General features: G+C 37.4%; 1 long non-coding RNA gene across 1 annotated transcript in view; it reads right to left on the bottom strand.

Moving 5' to 3' along the window:
• Positions 1-13,983: 13,983 nt before the first annotated feature.
• The window catches only part of LOC140847608 (uncharacterized), a 32,084-nt gene continuing 30,682 nt past the window's right edge, over positions 13,984-15,385 (bottom strand). Inside the window, exons 2-4 of the long non-coding RNA XR_012127644.1 lie at positions 15,082-15,191; positions 14,469-14,576; positions 13,984-14,064 (exon numbers count right to left, since the gene is read on the bottom strand). This is a non-coding gene — a long non-coding RNA (uncharacterized lncRNA). The remainder of the gene's footprint in view (positions 14,065-14,468; positions 14,577-15,081; positions 15,192-15,385) is intronic.

The following is a 15,385-nucleotide window of genomic DNA, read 5'->3' as shown; positions in this document are numbered from 1 at the left end:
TCATGCTTCAAGCATTGTCAAATTCTGTCAGCAGGAAATAATGGCACTTATTAAAAACCAGGAATTAATTTTTATTACACTTCAATAAGAGAATAATCAAACCCAATATACAGAAATGGTAGATTCAGATTAACTTAGTATCAGTTCATTTATAGATTTAATTTGTTTTAAATTCTAGGTATATAACCAAAAACACTGATGGGGAGGGTTCAACTCAGAAATTTTCCTAAGTTAAACCTGCAATCCTTAAAGGGGTTTCCTTTCATTCAAAATCTGGTTATGTGTTCTGAGCTAAAGACCAAGAAATATAAAGAGAATATTAAAATCACATGGTGGCAAATCACAGCTAACTTATGGCTATCCTATGGAGTCATGTTTGCCCGCCATTACCTCTTCCCTTGGTGACTTGCTGTAAGAAAATTACTGTTACCTAGTATGCATTCAGGAACAAACTTCCTGAAGTAAGACCCAAACCAATCATCAGGAATTCATCAATTCACTCGTCCAAAAATATTTCTTGATCCCAGCCTCTGGAAAGCAAAACTGAGCAGAGTTGTCTCCTCCTGGAGCTCACTATCTGGTTGGACAGACAGACTTTGGAGAATGCCCATCAGGCACCTCCTGTGCATGAGGCGTGCTGATGAGTACCCAGATAAGGGAAGCCCCTGCACTCAAAAACCTTAGTGCCTAACTGGAGATGATAAAAGAAACATACAACATATTAAAAAATAACCTGTAGGGTTCAAGAAAATTCAATGGGAAAAGAATAATCTTTTTAACAAATTATTACGGGGAAACTACGCAGCCACATGCAAAAGGGTGAAATTGGCACTTACCCCACACTATACACAAAAATTAACTCAAAATGGATAAAGGCCTAAATATAAGGGCTAAAACTACAAAATTCTTTGAAGGGAACACTAGATGTAAACTTTGTGACCTTGGATAAGGCAATGGTTTCTTAGGAATGATGCGAAAAGCACAAAGAAAAATAAAATTGGACATGATCAAAATTAATAACTTGTGCTTCACAGGGCACTATTAAGAAAGTGGAAATATAAGCCACAGACGGGGAGAAAGTATTTACAAATCACATATCTGATAAGGTCCAGTACCCAGAATGTATAAAGAAGCTTACGACTCAACAATAAAAAGACAAATAACCCCACTTAAAAACTGGCAAAGGACCTGAATATGTATTTCTCCAAAGAAAATATACAAAATATCAATAAGCACAAGATAAGAAGCTCAAAGGCATTAGTCACTAGGGAAATGCAAATCAAAACCACAATGAGCTACAACATCACACCCATGGGTGTGACAACAATCAAAAAGAAAGGAACTAGCGCTGGTGAGGACTCGGGAGAAATTGGAAGTCTCATACATTACCAGTGGGCATGTAAAATGGTGTAACTGCTTTAAAAATTGTTTGGCAGTTCCTCAAAAGCTAAACATAAAGTTACTGTAAAACCAATATACACCCAAGAGAACTGAAAAAAAATGATCACACAGAAACTTGTACACAAATGTTCACAGGAGCATTATTCGTAATAACCAGAGTGGAAACAACCCAAATGTTTACCAACTGATGAACAGATTAAGAAAACTTGCTATATCTATTAAGAAAATTTGGTTCATCCATCAAAAGGAATGAGATACTGGTACATGAACAAGATGGCTGAACCATGAAAACACCATGTTCAGTACAAGAAGCCATATATTGTGTGATTTCATGATTCCATGAAATGTCCATGATAGGCAAATCCATAGAAACAGAAAGTAGATGAGTGGCCACAGGCTAGGGGATGTAACCTCTGGGGAATGGAGAGTGACCACTAATTAATTCAAGTTTCCTTTGAGGGTGGTGAAAATATTCTGGAATTGTATAGTGGTGATGGCTGCACAACTTCATGAATATATTACTATTTAAAAAAATGTTAAAAGGGTGGGTTTACGTATGTGAATTATATTGCAATAAATATAGTTTAAAAAGAGATAACCAATAATATAAGACAGTCACAAAGGACTAAACTACAGTAAAATGCCCAGTAATTGCTCAATTATATTACAGGATAGGAGAGAACTCAATGAAGGCTAGAATATCACAAGAAAATCTTATGGAATAGGAGAGATTTGAGTTGAATCTTAGAGAATAGGTTAAAAAAAAACAGGTAAAGTAAGAGAAAAAGGAAGGAATATTCCAGGTCGGGGGAGCAACACCTATACAGGATGAAAACAGAAACATTCTAGGTACATTCAGAGGAAATAACAGAATACCCTAGATGGACTGTATTTAAATCAGGGTATAATTATATTTACACAAGTAGAGAAAGTTTGGGACTACAGTATGCAGGGTCTTAAATGCCCACAGCTTCTGAACTTTAATCCATAGGCATAAGGGAATCATTGGAGGTGTCAGAGTAGGGAACTAAGAAATTACAATTAATAGTTTAGAAAATAAGTGAGGCAGCAAGAATAAACAAGAAATTAGACTTGAATTAAAGACTAGAAAGAATGAGAGCATACATTTTAGAGATACTTAGACAGGACTTAGTGGATATGAAGGATTTCATTAGAAGGAAAGAATGACAAAGAGGATTAAATCAAAGCTCCCAGCTTTGAGTTAGATGAGGGCAGGAAGGATGTGAGATGGTAATGATGCCAATGGAGACAGACAGGAAGCTGACAAAGGAGAAGCATGGGAATTGGATCATGAGCTCCAACTGGATTGCTTCTATTATTTTACACTGCTGACTGTAGACTCATAATGATATACACTGCACTACCTGAAAATCCAAGTTTGAAAATCAGAGGAGACAACAGGATTGAAAATAGAATTGCATGAAATATTTACCTAAAATTAATAAGATTATGGGAATGAATGAGAAACATGAGGGAAGGTGACACTTTGTAAGGAATGCCCACATTTAGCTGTCAGAGAAAGTGGATGAGTGAAGATGAAATTGAGGACATCTAAGAAAGCAGGGGCGGGACTGAAGAGAGTGTCCTATCTTGGAAGCTAAGGAAGGACAAGTGTCTCAAAGGGCAAGGAGCCAGCAGAGCAATGTTGAAAAATCCCAAAAAATGAGGATTCAGTAGAGACCTTTGGATTCAGCAATGAGATCACTGGCAGCCTTAGGAGAAACATTTTAGAAAAGTATAAAGTAGGTAAGATAGACCGCAATTAACTGAAAAATAATTGTTACATGTGACATGAAATCATTTAAGCTGTGAAAGCAGACTCTGCTTTGGGGATGTTTGGTCATAAAAGGAATGAGAGAGATGATTCAGTGGTTTGAATGAGAAGCAGAGCAAGGGATAACCCAGAAGGGTGGGTGGCCTAAAAGTAGCAGATGGTTAGCCAGTTAACAAATTCAAATACTTATCAAGCACCTACCATGTTCTTGATACCATTCCAAGTGATGAGGATCTAAGCAATGAACAACATGGACAAAATTTCCTGCCTTTGTGGAGTTTGCATCATTCCGATGCATCAATCTACTGTCACTAGTGAGTGAACAAGAGGGTATTGCAAAGTTCGGACACTTCTGTTCACTTAGGTAGGGTTCAGTTGTATCATTTCCAACTTACAGACGTTCTAACAACTAACTGACAATTGAGTATGGCTTTTACAATGTTCTTGATTTTCAAACAAATATTTTCTCAGCTTGGTAGGAACAACCACACAGCTAATATGGTAAAAACAACCTTGTGGCCTGCAATGACAAAGACGAAGGAGTATTATTCAGTGGACCAGGTGAGGTCAAGGAGGAGAAGTCACCAGCCCTAAAATGTCAAAAAGCTTTCATTGCATAAATAACTCTGGCACCATTTTTCACTAGCTTCTGCAGTAAAGGAGCTGCCCAGAGATCTATCCACAACTCTCTGTACTTTTATCTTTATAGGAAATGAAACTTGTTAAAGTTATGCTTGTACATTTTGCAGGAAACAGCTGCAGTGAATGTAAGTTTATGACAGGAACAATCCAAGTCACAAGATGGTAGAAAACTTTATTAAAGCTTATTAAATGAAGAAGACACATATTTTTTTTCTTTTAAGTAAACTAGAATTTTTAAAAATTCTTCCATGGTTCTATCATGCATCAGTTTGAGGACCACTATTCTAAATTCCTTCTATGGAATTCAAATAATTAAGATAAAATAATTTAGGTAAGTTGTTATCAGTTTAAATGGCTTCTGAAATATAGGTATGAATTGTAGAGACATTACTTCAAGAATTTTGAAGGAATTACAGGGAAAAAAAACAACCAAAACTTCTTCAAAGAAGCCTTTTCTGACCTCCGAAATTCACCTTGTTCTGTAGACACCCCCTCCCACTTCATCTTAACTTTCTGCATGGAACTCTCTTACCCAATCTGAAGTTTCTATCATTTATTTGTTCATTTGTTCCTCTTTCCTAGAACACAGGTTTCTGAGAGCCGGGCCTTGCCTATAGTGCTCACCACTAAAATTCCTGCACATAAAAGAGTGTATGGCACATACTAGTTCCCCAAACAATATTTATTAAATAATGATGGTTAAAAATGTTTATGGTTATTAGAGACGGGTAAGATTCCTCAAGGGAGGAACAACCTAAGACAGGCACAGTCGCAGGGGGGCCATCAGGTGAGAAATTGGGGATCAACAGAGGTGAGGCTCAGAACCTCACCCCCCCTGTTTTGAGAGAAATCTTCTGCATCCGTCGATGTTTTGCTGCCCTTGTCTAGCTTGGATTAATACTTAGTCCATAGGCACACACCTGATCATCTGATCATCTACATTTGCCCTCTTACAGCACTAAACTATGTTTTCTACCTTTATCTTGCATCTACCTACCACTTCAGCATTTTATTAAAAATAATAATAATAATAAAGGGAGAAATGTGGGATCCACAAAAAAAATGTTTATGGTTATTAATACCCATATTAATCAATATTCTTTTCTGTACATGACATTTACAATGGGTTTCATGTATATATTTTTATCTTACCATGTTCTCATTTTAATGGTTCCATAATAGGCCATCACTAGAAACGCCAAATCATTTTACCCATTCACCCTGTAGGTGAACATGAAAGGTGAGTCTGTGTATCTCTACCTAGCTGTCTACATATCTGTGTTTTTCCATTTATCTAATAACATATGAGCATTTAGTTTTACTCTTCTTTTACCCTTTTATTGGAATTTATATTAGAACTCAGTGAAATATTGAATCAAAAGATTTCAACATTTTGTTTTCATGTGTGACAATTTTTTCTATAGTTAACATGTAGTTAACATGTACATTCCCCCTAAAAAACAGGTATACCCTACTCACTAAATATAATTTTAAATTACCACTCTCTCTTTCACATTCTCCTCATTAATTCATTAAACAGTAACTGTATATGATTTGATAATTTCTGCCAAAATTTGAATTACCTTTGTTTATGCTCTTACTAAATTAATAACAAATATTCAAAACATACTGAAAATGCAAGACATACCAAACCACAAACGCAGTGCGGAATAAAGTTGTCTTCCTTCCTTCTCTCTCCTTCTTTCCTTCTTTCCTACCTTCCTCCCTCTTTCCGTCCCTCCTTCCCTTCCCTTTCTTCCCTCTTTTCTTTGTTTTTCTTTCCTTTTTTTAAGAAGACACCTTTAAAGAACGTGGGTGCTATAATTTCTGAAGAAATGAAATAAAGGTAATTTAATAAAGAGAATAGAGTTGGTGAGGGAGAAAATGCAAAGATTTTAAAAAGATATGGTTAGAATGTTATCAGGAAAAAGAGAAAACGAAAAGGCACTATTTAACAACATTCCATAGCATTGTCTCAGAGGAAGATGCTGAATATGCAGGGTAACCTTGCTGAGCCCAGTTACTCTTCGTAATAGGACAAATGACAGTTGCTCTTTTTGGATGTTCCACAAGCAGAGAATGAGGCGGCCCACAGGAGATTTTATAGGCAATCAGAGGTGGAGATGGAAGCAAAGGGAGTCATTTTAACAAAAGGAGGTAAAATTCAAGGACTAGATTCAAATGCATCCTGCTAAGTCGAGGTGCAAAGCTGTCAGGTTAGGAATCCCTGATGTCCACATTTCAACCAGCAGGGCAGTAATGAGAACAAAGAGCAAGGAGACAGGGTCGGCAAGGAGGAGCAATGTTCTACTGTAACTAAGACTCCTCTTTATAAGGCATCCCAATTTAGAACTATGCCTACACATCAGAGCACGGAAACAGGAGGAAACTGATTTAAATTACTACAAGAAATATATTGGTTTAAATAAGGGGAAGGGAAACTACTTTTTGTTAAATATACACTATACAATAGGCATTAGGTAGAAGCATCACATCCAGTAAACTATTTATTTCTCACCTCAACCCAAATAAGGTGGGTGTGATTCCATTTTACAGATGAAGAAGTAGAGTTTGAAGACATGTCACCGCCCAAGGTCACAAGGCTAGTAAAAGAGGAGCTGGGATTCAAACTTCAGTCTGACCCCACATTCCTCATTCTTTCCTCATACTGTCTCTCTTAAGAGGAAAATCTCTGTCTTCCATAAAGATACACCATCTCATATCAATGCTATAATTCACTTTTTTCCCCATATCATAATGTCTTTGAAATCTCATGGTGTAATAGACTAAATGGCAGCATTTTTCTTTCTCAGTGTTATATAAAATCATGGTGCATCCAATGAACAGATTCAATGAAATACTTAGATAGATGACTGGTCCTTCACAGAAGTTCTGGAAGAGATATTTTTTTTAATTTAAAGTAGTTTAGATTTGGATATTCACTCTTGGATAGATGGCAGGGTCTGGAATCAAAATTTTTTAAGGTGGGGTCTTTGTTTAGCTCTAAGTTCTATAGAAGCTCTTTTGCTTTGCTTCTCTGAAAAAATAAAATAAACATTTTGTGACAGAGTGCACCTACAAAAAGAATCTTTCATTAATAATGCAAAAGCTAAGGTGGGTTTGGGGTGTCCTGTAAAATCACCGAAGGATCATGAAGGAGAAAACTCGGGACCCCCAAGAAAGCAGGCACCCACTGCAGCTCCTCCATCTCCTGCTCCAGAGGGCAGAAACTCATGGCGGGAAGAGGCGGTGAACAGGATGGCCATCCAGTGATGGAGACGAGGGCTGGCCAATCCTGTGCTCCTCCACACCCCCGACTCTGTTTCCTAACATGGGGACAGGGTGGAGCTCCATGTCTCCCACTCAAAACCCCAGGGGGAAATATGCAAGGTGACCACCAAACACAACTAGGGCACTCATCCTTTTTAAGAGGTAGGGACTAGACACATGGAAGGGTCCATGATTAAGAAGGAAGAAGCCACTAAGGCTCACAGTATCAGCCAAAGGTAAATTTTCATACTGCTACTTTTAAACCAAAGATTGCTTCTTAGTCCAGAGTCCCCCACAGCCCTCCTCTCAGAGGTTCAAAGGCAGGTACAAGGATGGCTTCTTCTGGGAAGCTGTTCCCCACCAAGCACTTTAAATTCTTATCTTACAGACTGATTGGACTTTGTAGTTAACTGTATTTCATTGACTTTCATTCACTGACTCTCATTAGGATATGAGCTTTTTGAAGGTAAAAACCATTTTTCACTCACTTCACCATCCCCAGTTCCTGCTTCACCAAAACTTTTGAATTAGACTCTATTGAGAACCTAGAGAAACCATCTCCAACACCACTTCCCTCAGCAACTCAGCTTCTCAAGGCACTTGGACTTGAACAAAAATAAACATGTCTTTATCTTATACACAGCTTTACTTTCCTTCAAATAATCCAGAGATTAGTTTCAAGCACTTCAGCTTTTATTCTCTTGGCTTAAACTTTCTGAGAGCGCAGAGGTGACTCAATTCACTATTTGTAACTAATCCTCATCAGTATCCTCCTAATGCCCTGTTGCCAAGCCAACGGGTGAGTCCCACCTGTGCATTCTACACTCCAGGCCAACATCCTCCTCCAACCAGCACCCCCACCCAGTCTCTCCATGCCCCTTCTGTCTGTCACTCCTCAGGGATCCTGCACTTCACCTGTTCTCCCAGCTTCTTTAACACACCCTTGATGATTCTTTCCCCACTCCTCTAAGCAAATAAGGAACATTTTGGAGTCTTTCCTACATTATCAAACACTGCACTAAGTGTTTTGCATACGTATTTCATTTCACCCTGACAATAGCCCTTAGGCATAGACTGACTAATATCAGACAAGTTGACTAAAGCACTAAGAGGTTAACGAATTTACCCAAGGTCACGACTAGTACGAGGAAGCACAAGAATATGAACCCAGGGGGTCGGCATTAGAAGCCAGAGTGGGCTCCGCCTACCATTTCTCTTTTCAAACACCAAGTGTAACCCTTTCACTTACAACCTCACATCAACCGAGGTTTGTTTTTGTTGCTTGTTTTGCTTTGTTTTTAATTTTTATTTTGAAATCATTTTAGATTCACATGCAAGTTGCTAAAACATTACAAAACTCCTGGATATGCTCTCCCAGCTTCGCCTGCATTCATATCTTATGTAATCATAATACAATTGCCAAAACCGGGAAACTGACATTTGTATAATACTATTAACTAAACCTTAGGACTTACTTGGATTTCATCAGTTTGTACATAAACTATTTTTTGTATGTGTATCATTTACTTACCACATGGTAGATTCACGTAATGACCGCCACAATCAAAATTCAGAACAGTTCCACCACCCCAAAAACACTCCCTTGAGAACACAGAACTCCCCCATAACCACCAAGAAACTCCCTTGGGCTCTCCCTTTATAGTCACACAGCCAACCCTAACCCCCAGCAACCACGGATCTGTTCACCATGACATATTTAGCCATTTTAAGAATAGTCTACAGATAGAATCTGCAGTATGTATCCTTGTGAGATTGACTTTTTTCACTCAACATAATACCCTTGAGATCCATCAGTTGTGTGCATACCAATAGTTTGTTACTTTTTGTTGTTGGGTAGTATTCCATTGAGTAAATAGTTTGTTTACCTATCACTGTAGTTTTTCCTAACCTCTTATACTGCTTCTACTAGCATAAAGTAGTGATTCTCAAAACAGCTGGAAGGCCTTCCTTCAACTGGGAACGGCTGTAAAAAAAATGTAGAATTCTGGGCCACATTTCAGATCTGTTCACTCTGAATATCTGTAGTTCAAGTACTCCAATAAAGAGTGTAATATTGATTTCTTTTACTTGCATTAAGCTAGAAACCAATATAGTAAACATTTAAGTAATGGTGACAGTTAACTGGCATTCTTATAACGAAACCCATTCTCCAGAGACTATTAGCAGTACTGATCAACATCAGACCCTTTGCTAATTAACCTAATAAATGCCAGAAATTGTTTTGAAAATGAGTGGTTTACTACATAGCATAGGCATGTTAGAAATGGGTTCCCATTGTTGAAATGCAAGTTATTAATATTTTAGAAACATCCCCCACCCTTGCACAAATAGGATATAAGCAGCCAACAATGTCTGTAACCTCTTTATGTCCTAGACTTAGGCCATGAACCTGGAGGGCTCTGGTGAGAGGATCTAGTGGATAAAACGAAGGTTCCTGTGGCCAGAATTCTCACCTGGCCCTGGTTGGCTAGCTCACTACACATGTGTGGGCAATGCATTGTTACTGAGTCTATATAACGAGCCCTGCCCAGTGCTCTGGGCAACACGTGGCACAGCTGCAAGGCTGCAGGGGAGCAGAGGCTGGAGTGGTGGCAGTGCCAAAGACAGAGGCCCAGAGGCAGAGACCAGCTTGCTGCATGCAGACTCACTCTGAATGAACAGGATTTTAGTGATTGACCTGCTACCATGGAAATAAAGTTGGGAATAACCCTTTCACCCCAAGAACATTCTACTGTCATTTATTTGGTCACACTGAATCCACAATGAACTTGCTCGGGGCTGAAATCCATTGGCAAAACAATCTTATCTCAGAAACCTTGGCCTGCCTTAGTTTTCATATGGAACATTAGGAAGAGAAGCACCTGAAGGACACAGAACCTAAGGAGGTGACAAGCACTTCGGTCATGTTCTCTCCTCAGAACCTAGGGCAGCACCTGGCACAGAGCTGGCCCTCGGTAACTATCTAGTGAATTTTAAAAAGTGCTCTGCTCTTTTGCACTTTACTAGTACTAGCTAAAGTCATAAAACCAATTAATCCTTAATTAGTGGAATTCAAAGTCTTCAGTAGACAAATGCTTTCATTAGGTTCAAGATAAATGACCCAAGTAGATATAATGCATCAACAGTTTTGTAAGATTCCCAACAGTTTCACTTTCAAGTGTTACACAGTATCAGGGGAGAAGCAGAGGGGCATGTCTTCTTGCTTCCCCAAGGTTCCAAAGGTAACCTCCTGATACTTTAGGGGGGGAAAAAAGTGTAATGCAAAAAAAAAAGTAAAGATTAATCACAAAGGACATCTGGTGGTGAAATCTGTCACCAACATGTCACAATTGCTTCTCTGTACTACACTTGTCACTCAAGACCATTATTTAGGCTCAGACCCCAGAAAACACAGTTTCCAAGCCCTGTGAGAAGCTGCACCCGGGAAGCCCAGGAATTCATTCATGAGTGTGTGCCGCCCTGTCTAACTCCACTGTTCCTGGTTGGCTCCCCTCACACTGGCCTAGCTGACTCAGTCAGATCTGGTTCCCTGCAGGTGTCCTGCTTCAGTACAGAGTTTGGACTCACTCACACCTGGACACGACTCTCTGCCACTTTCTAACTATATGATCTTAATCAGAACACTCACCAAGCTAAGCCTCAGTTTCCCCATGTATAAAGTGGAAATTAAATCTACTATAGGATTTTTCTAAGAATTAAATAAAGGAGATTAATGTAAAGTTAAATAGTGTCCAATAAATGGTATGCATTATTTCTAAACCAATCCTAACCGATATCAAATATACTACCATTCACTGATCACCAGTGACTGAGGTTTACAATCTGTCCTATTTCCATGGGCTTCCTAGAGCCCTAAGAATTTTGACTGGCTCTCCTCCTGTCTTTATTCTGACCCAGTTGATACGACTGGGCCCTTGGTTTTGTAGAGCCTCCAGCCAGAATGATCCATCTCTCAGCATAAAACTGGATCTGGTTCCCTACACCTCTAGCTGCAGGTTGGAGCCTGTCTGACACTTGGAGCCACAATGCTTGACAAAGGATGGTGCTCCTCAAACTGTGGAACACAGACCAATGCTAGAATACTCTTTCTCTCTCTTTTTAAACCTATTCATGAAAAGATACATACAGAAAACAAGAGTAAAGCATTTAGTGATTCTCACCTCACTGAATTGGGTATACATCATTCTGGCTATTGTCGACCTTTTGTAGCAAGTTGTATGTGATGTGATTGTCATACTGGTAATTCACTATAGGCCCACATTACAGCATATGATATATGTTGATACATAATATAGGTTGGTTTGCCAACTAAAACCCTCCTAAAAAATGAAAATTTGAGAAAATGTAAGCATTCTTTATAAATTATCATTCTATGAGAAAAGTTCCATTGAGAATATTGGAAATAGGGAGCAAACTGTTTTCTCAAGATGAGGAGCCAGTCTGGTACCAACTTTTCAAAAACATGACTATGACCAGACTCATTTATATGTTTGATATCTTCAATATTTGATAAATATCAATGTTTACTTAATAAATATCGATATTATCAATAACATTTGATAAATATTGAAGACAAATACGATTAATAAATCCATTGCAAGAGGGCTGAATCATGTTTTACAATGGCAGGTAAGATGAAGGGACAAAAGCAAATGCCAGAAGATTAGAAAAGCAGAATGTTTATAGGTGGTAATGGCAGGTAGCCTGGCCTAACTTGACAAATAAGCAAGGAAATGGTTGATGATTTTGATATGACACATCTGCAAAGAGCTATTATCATTTTATAGTATTACAAAAATATAGTATTTTGAATTTTACATTCCATCAAAAGAAGATCCACAAGTTAAAAGTAGTTAAAAGTTAATTCTTCCAGAATCCATTTTTTCAATCAAAAGAAAAAATTATTCTCTAACTTTATGGGATAAATTATTGGAACTGACCACTGGTGTGGATTGAAGATGTATTTTGAAAATAGAGGATTTATCTTATTTTGGTTAAATTTTAAAATAAATATCCTGTGTTTGCTGAAATTATTCTAAAATATCTTCTTCTGCTCCTGTCAACAAACCACTATGAGGATGATTTCTCTACTCCAGGTATTATTAAAACAAAACACAGAAACAGTTTAAAAGTACATTATCCCCTGCAAGTAGCACTGGTATCAATCCAATTTAGATTAAGCAAATTAATAAGCAAGAAACAAGCTCATTTAAATGTGGAACTTTAAATAGTAACATATACAATATTTGCTGCAGGTATTGAGTATAGACTTTCATGTGGGAACTTGTATTTCCTTTATAACTTTTTGTTTAGCTACAATTTTGAAAGGACAAGAAGTTATGTGTAACATAGTTACAATAAATGCCTATCAACCAATATTTTCAGATCTGTGATTGTTTTCTATTTTCCCGTATTATGTTTGTTTAGATTATATTTATTATAACATAATTTTATGCCTACTGATTCTAAGAATTGGATGTGGATTGTTGTATGTTTTATTTTATTTTCATAGTTGGTCATTTTTTTCGCATTTTACAAAAGTATTGGTCCACAATGGATTGGAATCTTTTTTTAAACTGATCTTTCTTCACAGATGGCTTGTGAAGCACTAAGCAGACAGGCTGTGTCCCCGGCCAGTCTCCTGTTCCTCAACCATGCCTGCAGAACAGGGCCGTGGAGCCTCACACTGGCAGAAATCAAGCTCATGGACCAAGCCTCTCTAGATCTTACCTGAAACTTGAAATATTAATTCATTTCTTAGGAATCCAGCTCTATAATTAGGGCAATTTTCCCAAACTTGGAACTTTCTAAAAGTATGACTTACTTATTAGAAAAGCTAACTAGAGAAGTATTTTCATTGTATTTAAATTGTAATGACAGACATGGTGATTATACAATAGAATACTAATAAGCATACACACACTAAAATTTCACTGCCCAAAAGAACAAATGATTTTCTTCCACAATATTTTTCCCATATAAGTTCACTCAGTTACTTAAATGCAAATTCTAAGAGACTGGGATATATGCAATTTAGTAAATGGAGTAGCAATTTGTCTGCTAATACATGAAAGGAATCTCAGGAGAAAAAAGGAAATAGCTAATCACTTTGCAGTACAAAGAAAGCCCCTCTGTGGCTAGCCTGCATTGCTCAGATGCTATACAGAAAGGTAGCATACTTTGTGAATTTGCATGGCATACTCTCACAAGGACTTACCACTCTTCAGATTGTTTCAGTTTTTGAGAAATTAAGTAGGCACAGATTAATGTACTTCTAAAATAATAATTCAGTAACAATAGAAAGTGAAATGGGCTACTTACTTGCAATAGTGATTTGGCAAGAAAAATTAAATGCAACACTGTCCACTCTTTAGAGAAAGAGAAAAGGGAGTACTTTGAGTTGAAATTAATATAGCTGATATAAATGACAAAAATACTTGAAATCTTACTGAAAATTCGTAGAAAAATAGCAGGGTATTATCTTGTCAGTAAAAGGGAAGTAACTGTTTATAAAAGGAATGTTATTAGCCTTGATTCAAGAATGAATGTAACAAAATATAATTCAGAAGTTCATGCATCAGCATCTTATTTTCCTTCTATGAAACAAAGGGATATGATGAAGAAAGAAGTAGATGAAAGAGATACAGATTATGACACAGTTACCCCAGATAGTTTCCCTAGGACAGGGAATCTGTTAAGAGTATTTCATCCACACATGTTGAAAGAAAAATATCTGCATGCTTAAAGGCTGAGACTCACTTTTCCACAGAAATTACTATAGTCAGAGAACAGTCCAAGTTCCCAATTAAGCTATGAGAGTCAGGTGTTACAACATACGCAGAAGTGATACTTACAGAGCTTTAGTCTTCGGCATTCACTAGCTGTATGACCCTGGGCAAATTATTCAACCTCTTTGTGACTCAGTTTTAGAACAACTATGAAAATTTAGAAAACCCATGAAAAACAATTAGCACCAGGCATGTCAAAGTACAAGTTTTTAATAATTGTTATCTACATTATCATAATAATAATAGCAACTCCTATTAAATCCCTTGTTTAGCTGAAAGTTCGTTATTTCTGCTAAAAATTCCTTACTTTCTCTGGAGAGCCTTTCAGTCACAAGTCATATAATTGCAACCCCACAAGATATCACCATGACTATAACTTTCTCTCAGCTAGTTGATAAGATCACTAAAAGTAGGGAGCACATTTCCTGGAGCACTTGTAGTTCCTGGTAGGCCTTACTTCAGAACTCTGAACTCTGAATAATGAGTTCCATATTGACTTAAAAAAGAAGCTTTATCTTCCCTTATAAAAATGAAGCAAACATTTTATTCACCTTTCTTTAATGTTAAAGTCAGTTTTGCAAGCGTATTCTCAAGCTAGTTATCCAGAAGACATTATGAAGCGATGCTGTATCTCTGTACTCTTGCGAGTTAGAGGCTGGCTGAAGTAATGAGAATAACACAAGGGTGAATTACAGCACTAATGGCACTAACAGTTTTGAGACCAGAAAGAAGACAGAACAATGGAAAAACGTCATTAAGTTAAAATTTACTGCATGGAAGTAGGTTTGGAAGGCCACAGGAAAAGGAAGGGCACTTTAGGCTTATAAAAACACCATTCATTTTCACCTTTCTCTTTCTGCTGTCCAGATAACATGAATCAAGTCAATCATGTGATTCCTTGCCAGACAGTCACCATGATTCTGTGGTCGTTCTAAAACAATGCTGATTTCTTGTTCCTTAATTACCTTCAGCCTTTGAGCAATGTATACTGCCTGAAGTTGTCACTTTCTTAAGCTCACAGAATCAACAGATCTTCAGTATTTTTTTCCATTGTAGAAAAATATATACAAATGTAAAACCAAAAGAGAAAGAAACCCTCCAATAATATGTAAGAAAAAAATGAAAAAGGAATCATCATTCAGGTCACTAACTCATTCAACATACCTTTAATGAGTCTTATCATGTTTGAGATGGTGCAATACACAGGACTAAGGGCTGGGATAGACGTGAGTTCCTGCCCCAAGGATCTCTGCCTTCAAGGAATTCATTCATATCTGTGAGACAAGACTGATGGTATATAATTGGAATGTAATAGACACTTTCAAAAAATGTACAGAATCTTACTAGTACAAATTACAACACATATGTTTATGAACATGAAAAAGGTGTTTATAACACATTAAGCTAAAAAAGTAGGTTGCAAAATGATCCTAATTTGGTGATTTTATAAAATCATATATGTCTCTGT

Source organism: Manis javanica, unplaced genomic scaffold (genome assembly GCF_040802235.1).
Source record: "Manis javanica isolate MJ-LG unplaced genomic scaffold, MJ_LKY HiC_scaffold_25, whole genome shotgun sequence".
Classification (NCBI taxonomy): domain Eukaryota; kingdom Metazoa; phylum Chordata; class Mammalia; order Pholidota; family Manidae; genus Manis; species Manis javanica.
This window is presented reverse-complemented; position numbering and strand designations above follow the sequence as displayed.